Source organism: Physeter macrocephalus, chromosome 1 (assembly GCF_002837175.3).
Source record: "Physeter macrocephalus isolate SW-GA chromosome 1, ASM283717v5, whole genome shotgun sequence".
Classification (NCBI taxonomy): Eukaryota; Metazoa; Chordata; class Mammalia; order Artiodactyla; family Physeteridae; genus Physeter; species Physeter macrocephalus.
In genome coordinates, this window is record NC_041214.2 from 35,252,442 (window position 1) to 35,265,304 (window position 12,863).

At 39.6% G+C, this 12,863-nt stretch overlaps 1 long non-coding RNA gene and 1 pseudogene across 1 annotated transcript in view; one reads left to right on the plus strand and one right to left on the minus strand.

The window, feature by feature from the left end:
- LOC129392703 (uncharacterized) overlaps positions 1–12,863 on the minus strand; it is an 87,078-nt gene that overhangs the window by 7,008 nt on the left and 67,207 nt on the right. The gene's annotated exons all lie outside the window — the stretch shown is intronic.
- LOC102974259 (calmodulin-1-like) lies at positions 10,780–11,325 on the plus strand (annotated as a pseudogene).

Consider the following 12,863-nt stretch of genomic DNA (forward strand, 5'->3'; position numbering starts at 1 on the left):
AGGATCTGTCCATACAAGGGAAGTATGTCAGAAAGAGAAAAAGCAAATACCGTATGCTAACACATATACATGGAATCTAAAAAAAAAAAAAAAAGTCATGAAGAACCTAGGGACAAGATGGAATAAAGACACAGACCTACTAGAGAATGGACTTGAGGACATGGGGAGGGGGACGTGTATTCTGGGACAAAGTGAGAGAGTGGTAGTGTATATATGGACGTATATATACACTATCAAATCTAAAATAGATAGCTAGTGGGAAGCAGTCACATAGCACAGGGATATCAGCTCGTTGCTTTGTGACCAGCTAGAAGGGTGGGATAGGGAGTGTGGGAGGGAGGGAGACGCAAGAGGGAAGAGGTATGGGAACGTATGTATATGTATAACTGATTCACTTTGTTACAAAGCAGAAACTAACACACCATTGCAAAGCAATTATACTCCAATAATAATGTTAAAAAAATATCATTAACAGAAGGGCACAAATACACACACACACACACACACACACACACACACACACACACACATAATTTAACAAATGACATGCAAGTCCTATACACCAAAACCCTATATGCAAAACATTGCTGAGCAAAATTATAGAAGGCCTAAGTAAATGGAGCAAAAAGAAAAACAATGTTGGAGACTCATCCTACCTGATTTTAAGACTTATTATAAAGGTACCATAATCAAGACAGTGTGGTATTGGTGAAGGATAAATAGATTAGTAGAACAGATTAGAAAGCCCAGAGATGGACCACACTTTTATAGTCAATTGATTGGAACAAAAGAGCTAAGGCAATTCAACTGGGAGAAGGAAAGTCTTTTTAATAAAGGGTGCTGGTGCAACTGGATAAGTACACGGAAAAATATTAACATGAGATGAATTATAAACCTAAATACAACAGCTTAAACTATAAGGTTTCTAGGAGACACACATATGGTCTGCATGGTGGCCCAAGAATTTGCATTTCAAACAAGTTTCCCAGATGACGTGCAGGCTGCTGGCCCAGGGACCACATTTTAACATTGTTTTTTAACAGTGTGGAACAAGAAAAAAAATACAAGTGCTAACATTTTCTTTTTTCACTCAACTCTTCCCCTTGAATAATTAGAAAGTAAAATAGTAACTTCTTAGGAATAAATTGAAACTATTAATAATTTAGGATTAAGTAGAAATGATAGAAGCTGTGAAGAAACATATTTTTCAGCCATGTTGAATTTAGGACTAGGAAATCACAGTTTTTTGAGAAGCCTAACTGGATACGGTATACCAAGAGAAATTTACTGCCTTAACCCAAAGAAAAATAGTCGTGCATATAATATGTACCCTTGCTTATGTGCCCAATAGGAAGATAAGATATTCAAGTACATTTCAGCCTGGCAGCCCATTCTGCTAGGTCATGCTCCATGATGAAATGTCATTGCCATTTCCCTGGATTAGAAAAAAGCCTTCTGTATGGAGACTTCCCTAATATTCTTCTGTGATTTGCCATTATAATCACTCTCCATGTCATGCTTCTTTTTGCTATTTTCTTTGAAGTTTTAGCCAGGCAGTTTGCAGCTAGTACATATTCCTTAGAGCAGTAAACAAGCTTCAAACAAATAGGCAGCATCAAGGAATTTTGGAGCTTTATAAAGGGGACCTTACAGATGACGATCTTACAGAGAGGCAGAGAGAGTGCAAGGCTTAAGAGCATGGGCTATAGAGTTTGGCAGCTCTGAGTTAAAATCCTGCTCTACCATTTAACTAGGAAGGATTTCTTGAGCAGTTTCTTCAACCATTTAAGGTCTCAGTTTTCTCACATGTAAGAGGAGAAAATCTCTTGTGAAGATTAAATGGGACAATACGTAGAAAGTACTCAGCCCCTTGCTTGAGCCTAGTGTGAGTAACTGTTGTAAGTATAATTGGGATAGTATCTTAAACCATATAAATGTGCATTTCTCCTTTGTATTTCCATATGAAGCATCTCCTTAGCCAGTATAAAGCATTAATCTGGGGAAGGGGATGGCCAGGGAGTATGGAGTAGAAAGGGAAGGAAAAGACAATTAGGAGATTTACTGCAGAAACATAAAGAAAATTGTTAATATTCAGATTCTAGCAGGCAACAAAAATGTTTTTGAGCACACACTGAAAGAGAGAGAGAGAGAGAGAGATGAAAACTGAGGTGCTGAGCATTTTATCTGAGAGACTGAGTGTTGACCTACAGGGGCTACGTGGTACGTTTCTTGCCAAACTGATTGCTGTCATGCCTCTCTTTGTATCCAAGCCCTTTGCACCATGACTTTGCATGCCTCCATCAGGTGAATGGTCCAGCAGACTAAACAACAAGTGCAAAGACACTGAGGCAAGAAGGATCTTGACAGTGTTCAAGAAACACAGAGAAGGCCAGTGTGGTTGGAGTGCAGGGAGAGGGACTGGGGAATGATAGAAAGTGAAGTCAGAAAGAGGACAACACCAGATCATATACAGCCTTTGAGACTAGAAATCTCTGGCAACAGTAGAAGGAAAAGCCCAAACCACTGTGGCCTGCTTATACATGAGTACAGAAGGACCTATGGTTAAAATATCAAAATGCTTTCATTCCAGTTGGTAACTAGCCACTCTGCTGATCCCCCCTAAAAGTCCCCACAGCTCTGGCCAGCCAGGCCTCTCCCTGAGGGCCATAAATCTTCCAGGATCCTGTAATTTAAGAATTCAGGGTAACTAGAAGCCTCTAACCCTGATCTAGTGCCATTACTACAGATGCGTAACATTATTCCCAGGCAAAAGGAAGAGCATTTCTTTATATACATCTTTATGAAGTTCAAAATAAACATGTATTCATTCACTTAATAAATATATATTAAGTACCAACTATGGGCCAGGTGGTATTAGAGGTGTCGGGGATGAGTGAGAATAAACAGACCAGTTTCTGTCCTCACAAAGCTTAGAGTTTGTACTTTAGGCAAATTATTGCCTGTAGGGAGCAATTTTTAGGCAGTGGTTCTCAACCTAAACTACACGGCAGAATCACCAGAGGGTTTTTAAAAGTACTGATACCTAGGTCCCACTCCAAGAGGGTCTGATTTAATTCCTCTGAGTAGTGGCCAGGGCATTGGAAATTTCTAAAAGTCCGCCAGCTGATTCAATGTGCTACCAGGGCTGAGAACTTCTCTCCTAGAGATATGAGCCAACGTGGATGACAGAGTGGAACTGTGACATTTTAGTAAAATTTATGGTCGCAAACCTACAGAGTTAAGCCTTCACTGCATTTTAACGCATAAAGATAAATCAAGATGGAAACATGATTTTTTCAAAGGTATTTTTCATAAAGTTCTGGAGGCTGTCTTTGTAGAATGGTGTCCTGACTAATGCTGCCTGGCAGTCTGACCCAATGTTAGGCAGGTCAACTCCACGTATTCTGCCAATACTCAGCAAAACTCTGGGCTTTGTGAAATAGAATTCCTGAGGAGAAAGACCTGTAAATGTGAACACTCCTATCCTTCCCTTCCCCCACCCATGACCTGTCTGCATGTCCCACCCAAAGCCAGCAGTCAGCCTGAGGAATGGGTGAACGCCCAGGACTCCATGCCACAGGTAAGGAATCCAGCCCTCGGGGTCAACAACCAAAACTTGAGATTGCTTTTCACACGGATTTATTACCTCTCCTAACCACTTTTCAGTTGCTTCCTTCAGCTGCCCATCAAGTGACAAACGTTTAGGATGAAACAGAATCAGAAACTCCTTGAAAAGATTTGACCCAAAGGAGAGTTGAGAGGAGCTATGGGAAAGGAAACATGCACCAAATGCTGGGCTGCAGCATAAAGATTTTTCTAGATTCATTGGGTCACAGAGAAGCATCAAAGCACATTCTAGGATAATGAATGTGCTCAGGGCTAGCTCTTGATTATTCTGTCCTAATGAAGGGGGACAATGATGTGAGTTTTCTGAAACAGCAGCTGATTTTAATGAGCAGTTTGGTTTTGACTCTGGAAATCACTACTAGGTAAATAAAAACGTACCCAGCATGGCTGCCCATTTTTCAGCTGGGCAGCTTGGAATGTGGCCAAGAATGTAGAAAGAAAATGGCTAGCATTTCAAAATTCATCTGAGAAAACCCACAAAACAGAAACATCTTAGTGGAAAAAACAGAGCTCTGAATTATGATTTAGAAGGCAAGAATTCTTGTGTCTGGTCTATAGTGACCAGGTGTGTGACATGGGTAAGTAACTTCTCTTCTCTCTGTGCCTCAGTTTCCTCACTTTTAAAATGAGGGGACTAGACTTAAGTGATCTCCAGTAGAACAGATGAGTAAAATGGAATTTAATATCTGAGAGAGAGAAAAAAATACTGATATGTGGAGCATGAAGACCACTGTCAGGGAGTAACCAAATTTGTATTTGGAGCCCAAGACACTCCTAGGTTATGAGGGCAGGAGGGGATCAAGACGCTTACACTTTCTCTCGAAAATTAAAACTAGTCAGGGCGAACTGGGGATTGCCCTGAGCTATTCTTAGAGTCAGGGAAGGGCCATGAGAACCCTAGGTAAACTCACCACCAAGGAGAAAAGATAGGACCACCAGCCCAGCTTCTGCACCGACTTAGGAGTTCAAAAGTGTAGTGCACACTGGGACCAGACCCAATCCAGGATCAGGGAGCAGGCTTGAGTCCTGGGGAAGTGGCCATGTGAGTAAGGAGCTATAATGATGGGAGTCCAAGCCAGGTTTGCCTGAAGCCCACCACTGGCTGAACTTACTCCTGAGGGCTGGGACCTTCTCTTTGGCCCCTTAAAGAAGAGCAGTGGCCCAAGCAAGCTACACTAGCGGCTTCTCCTAGAGCCACCAACCTCTGTAGAATGGCAGAGTCCCCAGTCTCAGCTGGGACTCCAGAAGTTCAAACAGAAATGACCAGGATAGCCCTGGCCTATTAGAGGAAGGGGCTCCCAGCAAAGGTCACTGTATTTCCTGTTCACTGGGCATGCGAGAGCTCCCACATTCAACTTTGGGGCCCCACCTGAGTGATGCCTTATTTGCATCCCAAACTACGAATTGGGGCACTCCAGTTACAGACCTATAAATCCCTTACAGCTCTAATATGATGTGGTTTTAGTGTACCCACACTAAAATCACAAAGACTGACTTTATTTCAGAGTTTAGCATATAACTATCCCCTTAAGTTTGTAGACATTGGGACTCTTGTCTAAAAAAAGGGAGAAATGGGTAAATTAGGGATCCATCTGTGACCATTACATAGCCTAAAATAAACACAAAAGGCGTATCACTGCTAATGATCCATGAATTCACTCCATATGTATGCATTAGAGATCATTAAAGTGAAAGCTGGGAATGCAAAAGATAATTATATAGTTTGAATATCTAAAAATTTTTCCTCATAGAGGGCATATTTGTATGTATGTGTAAAATATAAGTGTATTACCCCCAAATGGAAACTGAAACACATTCTTGCTTTAGTGGAAGGTGATCATTATATTAATTTCCTGTTTCAAATGGCCTTAGACAATAACCATCAGCTTTGTAAACACGCGGACCTTTTGATCCAGCAATTTCATAAGTAGAAATTTAACCTGATGAAATTTTTCACCAGTATACAAAAACAAATATATATGAATGTTCATTGTCACAACATTGTTAACAGCGAAAAAACTGAAAAGAATTGAAATATCCATTAATAAGGGATTAGTGAGATAAATTAGTAGGCATCCATATGCCAGGATACTCTGAAATTATTAAAAATAGTCAAACATACTTTTATAGCAGAGAAATAATTTTATGTCAACTGAGGGAGCTGACATTTACAGTTTGTATGTTTACCACACTTCCATTCTCTGCTTCAAATCAAATCTACATTGAGTCTGAGGCCTTCCTTGTGTCAGGGAAGTTTGGTTACAAAGAGTGCTGATCACAAAAAGATAATTCCTCACACAGGTCAGAATGGCCATCATCAAAAATTCTACAAACAGTAAATGCTGGGGAGGGTGTGGAGAAAGGGAACCCTCCTGCACTGTTGGTGGGAATGTAAATTGGTGCAGTCACTATGGAGAACAGTATGAAGGTTCTTTAAGAAACTAAAAATAGAGCTACCATATGACCAAGCAATCCCACTCCTGGGCATATATCCAAAAAGATAGATGCACCCCAATGTTCACTGCAGCACTATTTACAATAGCCAAGACATGGAAACAACCTAAATGTCCATTGACAGATGAATAGATAAAAAAGATGTAGTATATTTATACAATGGAATATTACTCTGCCATAAAAAAGAATGAAATAATGCCATTTTCAGCAACATGAATGGACATAGAGATTATCATACTAAGTGAAGTAAGCCAGACAGGGAAAGACAAATATCATATGGTATCACTTACATGTGGAATCTAAAAAAAAAAAAATACAAATGAACTTATATACAAAACAGAAATAGACTCACAGCCATAAAAAACTTATGGTTACTAAAGGGGAAAGGGGGGAAGGGAAAAATTAGGAGTTTGGGATTCACATAAGCACACTGTTATACATAAAATAGATAACCAACAAGGACCTACTGTATAGCACAGGGAACTATACTCAATATTTTGTAATAACCTATAAGGGAAAAGAATATATATATATTTATATATACATATGTGAATTTGAATCACTTTGCTCTCCACCTGAAACTAACATTTTAAATCAACTATACTTCAATTAAAAAAAAAAAACCACAGAAAGATAATTCTTAGTGCTTAGCACCAATGACAGGAGACCCAGAGAAAGGTATTCTCACCATCCCACTGGCACACTTTTGAGAATGAAAGTGAGTGCTTTTAATAATGACATGGAAATAACCTGGACTGTTCTGAGGAAACAGGGACACACTACCTGGGCCTTTCTCTGAAGCTTAATTCATTTTCTTATAAACCAAAGACACATGTCATCTTTTAGTAGATAAGGCCCTTGTTCTCATGGAGACTTAGGTGAGGGGAGATGGCAAATAATAAAGAAAACAAAATAATGAACAAGATAGTCAGAGACTAATAAAGATTTGAAGAAAAAAATTTTAATGGGTAAAGTGATGCAAGGTGGGGAGGTAGAGTGGTCAGGAAGACCTGCTTGAGAAGAAAACATGTGGTGGGAGACCTTAATGTCCAGACAGGGTTGGGCATGCCAAGATGTGGGCGGAGCACTCCTGATGGATGACCAATGACCAATGATGCCCGAGGCCTCTGATGTGCTGAAGGAACACACCCCGTGAAAGCAAAATTTGTTGGAGGGTTAATCAAGGGGATGACATGATCTGTATCACAGTCTAGGGGAAGGAATGAGAAAGAAGGAAACAGAGCCAAAGATACCTGATGGAGGGGGATGGATGATGTGTCTGGGGAGAAAATTAGTAAAGGCAGGAAAAGGGGTGTGGGAGCATAAAAAAGAACCATCCTGGCACCTGCTCCAGACTAGAGGTGGTATAGCTGGTGCTGAGACTGGACAGTGCCAGGACTGGCTCGCCTGAGGGGCAAAGGAGTTTTTCTAAAACTCCAGGGAGATTAGAGGGGGATAGCAAGAAAACCTCAGATTGGAGATGTGTAGCCTTGCCAAGAAAAGACTAGTGCAGAGTTCACTCTTAATCTACAAACAGCAAATGCTGGAAAGGGTGTGGAGAAAAGCGAACCCTCCTGCACTGTTGGTGGGAATGTAAATTATACAGTCACTATGGAGAACAGTATGGAGTTTCCTTAAAAAACTAAAAATAGAACTACCATATGATGCAGCAATCTCACTACTGGGCATATACCCAGAGAAAACCATAATTCAAAAAGACACATACTGGGCTTCCCTGGTGGCGCAGAGGTTGAGAATCCACCTGCCGATGCAGGGGACATGGGTTTGTGCCCCAGTCCGGGAAGATCCCACATGCCATGGAGCGGCTGGGCCCGTAAGCCATGGTCACTGAACCTGTGCGTCCGGAGCCTGTGCTCCGCAACGGGAGAGGCCACAACAGTGAGAGGCCCACGTACCACAAAAAAAAAAAAAAAAAAAAGACACATGCACCCCAATGTTCATGCAGCACTATTTACAATAGGCAGGACATGGAAGCAACCAAAATATCCATCAACAGATGAATGGATAAAGAAGATGTGGCGCATATATACAATGGAATATTACTCAGCCAGAAAAAGGAAGAAAACTGGGTCATTTGTAGAGACGTAGATGGACCTAGAGACAGTCATACAAAGTGAAGTACGTCAGAAAGAGAAAAACAAATATCATATATTAACGCATATATGTGGAATCCAGAAAAATGGTACAGATGAAACGGTTTGCAAGGCAGAAATAGAGACACAGATGTAGAGAACAAATGTATGGACACCAAGGGGGAAAGTCGGGGTGGTGGTGGGATGAATTGGGAGATTGGGATTGACATATATACACTAATATGTATAAAATGGATACCTAATAAGAACCTGCTGCATAAAAAAAGAATAAAAAAGAAGAAAAGGAAGAGGGAGGGCTAAATTAGGAGTATGGGATTAACAGACACAAACTACTATACATAAAATAGATGAGCAACAAGGATTTACTGTGTAACTCAGGGAACAATATTCGATATCTTCTAGTATCCAATAACGGAAAATAAAGTGAAAAAATATATATATAACTGAATCACTTTGCTGTACACCTGACACTACACAATATTATACATCAACTATATTTCAATTAAAAAAATCTGTAACAAAGGATATATTAAAAATTTTTTAAACTCACACAACTGTACACCAAAAAGAGAGAATTGTACTGAATGTAAATTTAAAGATAAATTTTAAAAAGCTTTGGGGAAGAACTGTTTCTCACTAGGAATTCTGGTCTGAAGCTTCGGTGCAAGGCCACTGCCCACAGCAACCTATGAGCAAATGAAACCAGACAGAGCACAAAGGAAAACAAAAGGTACTACAGACCCGCCTCTTTGCCCTGGAAGTGTGCTTGCAGCATGTTTCTCCAGGCCTTCAGATTTGGGTCTTGGACTAGGACTACACCACCAGCTTTCCTGGACCTCCAAATTGCAGAGGTATTTCTCAGCTTCCAAAATCAACTGTGTGGTTGACAGGGTCTTGTTGCTCCAGCCAGGTGTCAGGCCTGAGCCTCTGAGATGGGAGAGCCCAGATCAGGACATTGGACCACCAGAGACCTCCTGGTCCCACATAATATCTGTTGGCAAGAGCTCTCCCAGAGATCTCCGTCTCAACGTTAAGACCCAGCTCCACTCAATGACCAGCAAGCTCCAGTGTTGGACACTCCATGCCAAACAACTAGCAAGACAGGAACACAACCCCACCCATTAGCAGAGAGGCTGCCTAAAATCATAATAAGGTCACAGAGATCCCAAAACACACCACCAGACATGGTCCTGTCCACCAGAAAGACAATATCAAGACTCACCCACCAGAACACAGGCACCAGTCTCCTCCACCAGGAAGCCTAAACAACCCACTGAACCAACTTTACCCACTGGAGGCAGACACCAAAAACAACAGGAACAGTGAACCTGCAGCCTGTGAAAAGGAGACCCCAAACACAGTAAGTTAAGCAAAATGAGAAGACAGAGAAATACACAGCAGATGAAGGAGCAAAGTAAAAACACACCAGACCAAACAACTGAAAAGGAAATAGGCAGTCTACCTGAAAAAGAATTCAGAATAATGATAGTAAAAATGATCCAAAATCTTGGAAATAGAATAGAGAAAATACAAGAAACATTTAACAAGGACCTAGAAGAACTAAAGAGCAAACAAACAATGATGAACAACACAATAAATGAAATTAAAAATTCTCTAGAAGGAATCAATGGGAGAAAAACTGAGGCAGAAGAACAGATAAGTGACTTGGAAAATAAAATAGTGGAAATAGCTGCTGCAGAGCAGAATAAAGAGAAAAGAATGAATTGAGGACAGTCTCAGATACCTCTGGGACAACATTAAATGCACCAACATTCGAATTATAGGGGTCCCAGAAGAAGAGAAACAGAGGGGGACTGAGAAAATATTTGAAGAGATTATTGTTGAAAACTTCCCTAATATGGGAAAGGAAATAGTCAAGTCCAGGAAGCGCAGAGAGTCCCATACAGGATCAATCCAAGGAGAAACATGCCAAGACACATATTAATCAAACTATCAAAACTTAAATACAAAGAAAAAATATTTAAAACTGCAAGGGAAAAGCAACAAATAACATACAAGGGAATCACCATAAGGTTAAAAGCTGATCTTTCAGTAGAAACTCAGCAAGACAGAAGGGAGTGGCAGGACAGGTTTAAAGTGATCAAAGGGAAAGACCTACAACCAAGATTACTCTACCCAGTAAGGATCTCATTCAGATTCAACAGAGAAATTAAAACCTTTACAGACAAGCAAAAACTAAAAGAATTCAGCACCACTAAACCAGCTTTACAACCAATGCTACAGGAATTTCTCTAGGCAGGAAACACAAGAGAAGGAAAAGCCCTGCAATACCAAACCCAAAACAATTAAGAAAATGGTAATAGGACATACATATCAATAATTACCTTAAATGTAAATGGATTAAATGCTCCAACCAAAAGACATAGACTGGCTGAATGGATACAAAAACAAGACCTGTATATATGCTGTGTACAAGAGACTCACTTCAGACCTAGGGACACATACAGACTGAAAGTGAGGGGATGGAAAAAGATATTCCATGCAAATGGAAATCAAAAGAAAGCTGGAGTCCAAGTGGAGCAAGTGAGCTGAGTGGTTGTGTAGTCACGTCCCGGAGACCAGTAGCGCTTGCAGCATGGCTGAGCGACTGACTGAAGAGCAGATTGCAGAATTCAAAGAAGCTTTTTCACTATTTGACAAGGATGGTTATGGAACTATAACAACAAAGGAATTGGGAACTGTAATGAGGTCTCATGGGTAGATTCACAGAAGCAGACTTACAGGACATGATTAATGAAGTGGATGCTGATGGTAATGGCACAATTGACTTTCTGGAATTTCTGACAATGATGGCAAGAAAAATGATAGACACAGACAGTTAAGAAGAAATTAGAGAAGAATTCCGTGTGTCTGATAAGGATGGTAATGTCTATATTAGTGCAGCAGAGCTCTGCCATGTGATGACAAACCTTGGAGAGAAGTTAACAGATGAAGAGGTTGATGAAATGATCAGGGAAGCAGATATTGATGGTGATAGTCAAGTAAACTATGAAGAGTTGGTACAAATGATGACAGCAAAGCGAAGACATTGTACAGAGTGTGTTAAATTTCTTGTACAAAATTGTTTATTTGCCTTTTCTTTGTTTGTAACTTATCTGTAAAAGGTTTCACCCTACTATCAAAAAAAAATTCATGTATTAGGACTTCATTCCTCCATGTTTTATTCTCTTATCTTACTGTCATTGTCCTGAAACCTTATTTTAGAAAAATTGATCAAGTAACATGTTGCATGTGGCTTACTCTGGATATATCTAAGCCCTTCTGCACTTCTAAACTTAGACTGAGTTGGTCAAATTAGGGAACATGTGGGTTACGCCTTTTTTTTAAGTTGTTTTCTTTAGGAACTGTCAGCATGTTCTTCTTGAAGTGTGGAGTTATAACTCTGTGTGGACTATGAACAGTCAACAATATATACTTAAAAGTGGCACTATTGCAAAATTGGTGTTTTATCCAGGTACTCATACACTATCTTTTTGTACTGCTGGTCCTGTACCAGAAACAATTTCTTTTAGTGTTACTTGCTTGTTGTTTTAGCCACTTAAAGAAAATCTGCTTATGGCACAGTTTGCCTCAAATCCACTCCAAGTTGTATATTTGTTTTCCAATAAAAAATTACAATTTAGCTAACTAAAAAAAGAAAAAGAAAAAGAAAGAGAGCTGGAGTCGCAATTCTCATATCAGACAAACTAGACTTTAAAATAAAGACTATTACAAGAGACAAAGAAGGACACTACATAATGATCAAGGGTTCATTCCAAGAGAAGATATAACAATCGCAAATATTTATGCACCCAACATAGGAGCACCTCAATACATAAGGCAAATACTAACAACCATAAAAGGGGAAATCGACAGTAACACAATCATAGTAGGGGACTTTAACACCCCACTTTCACCAATGGACAGATCATCCAAAATGAAAATAAATAAGGAAACACAAGCTTTAAATGATACATTACACAAGATGGACTTAATTGATATTTATAGGACATTCCATCCAAAAACAACAGAATACACATTTTTCTCAAGTGCTCATGGAACATTCTCCAGGATAGATCATATATTGGGTCACAAATCTAGCCTTGGCAAATTTAAGAAAATTGAAATCATATCAAGTATCTTTTCTGACCACAACGCTATGAGACTAGATATCAATTACAGGAAAAGATCTGTAAAAAATACAAACACATGGAGGCTAAACAATAAACTACTTAATAACGAAGTGATCACTGAAGAAATCAAAGAGGAAATCAAAAAATACTTAGAAACAAATGACAATGGAGACACGACGACCCAAAACCTATGGGATGCAGCAAAAGCAGTTCTAAGAGGGAAGTTTATAGCAATACAATCCTACCTTAAGAAACAGGAAACATCTCGTATAAACAACCTAACTTTGCACCTAAAGCAACTAGAGAAAGAAGAACAAAAAAACCCCAAATTTAGCAGAAGGAAAGAAATCATAAAGATCAGATCAGAAATAAATGAAAAAGAAATGAAGGAAACAATAGCAAAGATCAATAAAACTAAAAGCTGGTTCTTTGAGAAGATAAATAAAATTGATAAACCATTAGCCAGACTCATCAAGAATAAAAGGGAGAAGACTCAAATCAATAGAATTAGAAATGAAAAAGGAGACGTAACAAC